At 26.9% G+C, this 3,376-nt stretch overlaps 1 pseudogene; it reads right to left on the reverse strand.

Annotated features, from left to right (window-relative positions):
• Positions 1–654: 654 nt before the first annotated feature.
• Positions 655–2,276, reverse strand: LOC105625333 (annotated as a pseudogene).
• Between the last annotated feature and the right edge of the window lie 1,100 nt (positions 2,277–3,376).

Below are 3,376 nucleotides of genomic sequence, written 5' to 3' on the forward strand. Positions count from 1 at the left end.
ATGCATATTATTTAAACTTTATATTTACAAGATGTAAGTATTTCTGCAGAAAATCTTTTTTTTTTTCTTATAATTAATACTAAAAAATTTTTGTTTATAAATTCAGTAATTAATTTTAAGTGAAAATAGACCTACAAGCTTAAATACACATGAGTGAAAAACGTCATATTCGGTCAAGGCAGTTTTTCGCGCCTAATAATTTTTCTTATAATTTTATATAATTTCCAGATCAAGCTATTGTTTATGTGTCAGTTTGAAACACAGTCCTAAACTAAAGCAAGAATAATATCATCAAATATATATATCAAATATATATCAAATTGACAATTTAATATTATTATTACAAGTAATGATTTGATGTTAATAAGCAACTTAATCCCCCGAAATAATCGGTATGCAGTTAGTTTGATCTCGAAATTGTATAAATTTACAAAAAATATTAGACATGAAGAATCTCCTTAATCAAATATGTTGTTTTTCACTCATGTGAATTCAATAATTGTATAAAATCCTAATTTTTTTTATGACAATTACTAGATTATGATAATGATGCGGATATCATTACAAAGATAAAGAATTATAACAAAAAACAAATATATTTATTTCATTCTAATTCCTTATACAGATTGAAAAATGCTATATATAATCAAAAGTTTATCCAGTTTTCTGCGGACGTACGAAAGAGCGCTTGTGTTTTTGTCTACGTTTAGTAATTTCCATTTCGTGTAATTTTGTACATATTTCATCAAGTATATCATTTTGATCCTCCTCGGGAATAGTTTCCCTAAATAAAAAGATATAAATTAAAACGAATAATCGTTAAAAAGAATATTACAAAAAGATAGATGTGTCCTCTTTTCTTATCGATATTTTTTCATTAAATCATACTTTTCCCAAAGTGTCGCTGCAGCTTTAGCTTTCATAATGCGTTCCTCAGAAAGCTGCAACTCTGTTATACCTTTCAACTCTTGATGCTTTCTCTAACCATGGATGAGGATTAAGTTGCACTTTGATCTTATTCACAGGTACTGGTGCACCTTCTGGCAAATACTCTGGTTCCATGTCGAAAGGAAAGGTACTATACTCCGCTGGTGCGTCCCGCAAGTATCCTAGATGCGAATCCAATCTTCTTTCAAGCCAAAATATATGTCATAAGTAAAATCATCGAAAAGAACATTTCAAAGCAATTTATATAAATAATTATACAACAGCTTTGCACACACAAATATTGTAAGATTTTTGTAAATACAATTAATTCTTATCCCAATTCTTCACTGGATTTGAATGTATAACCAATATTAAAGAATCTTACAACAGTTGCAAAGCTGTCTGTTCTGCTAAACGCAGTCAATAATTATATTTACTTAAGACATTCTATCTTCTGTATTGCAGAATCATATAACTCATAGATTACTTCGATTCCTTGGTTGATCACGTTTCTTAGTACACATATGGCTCTCAAACCAGATCCTTTTCGCTCAATACATATGCCAACAAACTTATTAATCTTTCCAGGAGCATGTGGTTCAGAATAAGTTATAGCTAATACAGAGCCAACATAAAACTCTGGTATCGCTACGTGCATGCGCCTTGCCATATCATATCCATGCGCTCCAATTTTTCTCGGAGTGAATTATGATACTTGAGATCTAGATCTAATAAAAATTCAGGATATATGAATTGATACCTATCAGATATCACTTTCTTCTGTTCAATGTTTTGTTCTGGTATCTTATTATTTTGTGATTCTTGTACTGAATCTTGAGTGAGTGTGGAGGAATTTCTTCTAACTGCATAATCTAAAAAATAATTTTGTATAATAATTAAAACTTTTATGTATATAATAAGAACAAAGTTGTGTTTTGATATCATATAATCATATACAATCAAATTCTTCAACATCAAAAGAGAAGGTAAAAAGAAATGAAAAAATTTAGAAATAAATGAATATACAAAATAAAAATATTTTTTAAATTGTGAAAATTTATCTCAAATATGTTTATTCTCATTTTAATCATAACGATCCAGTATAACAAATTTTTTAAATCTTGAAACAATAAAATAAAAAAATTAAACTTTAAAAAATTTAATTTCACTTTTGTGAGTCATTGTTGCCGCTAATGTAATTTAATAAATTTGTTATTATACAGCAAATTAAGAAAGGTTGAAAAAGCATAAGAGTAGAATGTGATTAAAATCTAACATAACCTACGTATTATTTTCGCTACTTGCAGTCTATCATAATCGCGAAAGAAAATTCTTGATATCACAACCATTATTTAATCTTCTGTTGTTATTCTCATACATTCATTTAGACATGCACAAATCTTTCTTTCTCTTTTAAAAAAATAATTATTTTCGTGAAGTCCGAAGTTCAATTCTGATTTTCTATTATTACAATGATGAGTGAAGCGCAGAATTTGGCGGTATATTCGAGAAACTCATATAATCTATCGGTATTGCAGAACAGTGATTAACAAGTTCTCATGAAAGTTATAAGAAAAACATATTTTGCAAGAAATAAATAAATAAAGTGAAAATAAGCTGCAAGTTTCAATGTTTAAGTTTAGGAGCTAAATTGATGATATTAGGCGAACATATAGATATTCAACAAGAATAGAATAGAGACTGTAATAAGAGTCGCGATACTGTTTTACATATCACATATAATCGATTGCATATCTTGATTGTGTGTGTGAAAATTACAGAATTGATAAATTTATTAGATAAATTTATTATAGGTACTAATAAAATATTCCAATAAACTTATTCACTTTTGTAATTTTAACTTTGTTTGTGTGAAGATACACGATAAAATGTTTAAATGTTTAAAATAATTTTGTAAGAAAAAAAAGTATTATAAATTAAACAATTCTTCTCATGTATTGTTTCGACACGTAATATAAAGAAATTTATTTATTAATATCTTTAAAATAATTTTAATTATATTATTGAAATTTAAAAGTAACATGAATATAGGTATACAAATATAGGACGGGAGTTCCTGAAACACGATCAGATCAATCAACACATGACTTTCTCATGTTGTGACTTTTATTAGAAGATTTCTATCTCCAACATATAATAAGGACTCTCATATCAAATAAATATTGAAGAAATGTAAAAATTAGGAATAGAGACAGAATGTCTTATTTCTTACTTATGTGTTTAGAATGTCTACTTCTACATTTAATTTTATTTCATTAGTATTTATTTATATTAAGGAGCAGGAGATATGATATGACATGATACATGTAATTGCATTAATACAATGCAATTACAGATTTTTGTAGCTTCATAAAAATAAGTACACAAGTTTCATTACAAAATAATATTGCTTCTATGAGAAAAATATAATCGAAGCCCATTATATTAT

This window comes from Atta cephalotes, assembly GCF_000143395.1.
Source record: "Atta cephalotes unplaced genomic scaffold scaffold00979, whole genome shotgun sequence".
Classification (NCBI taxonomy): Eukaryota; Metazoa; Arthropoda; class Insecta; order Hymenoptera; family Formicidae; genus Atta; species Atta cephalotes.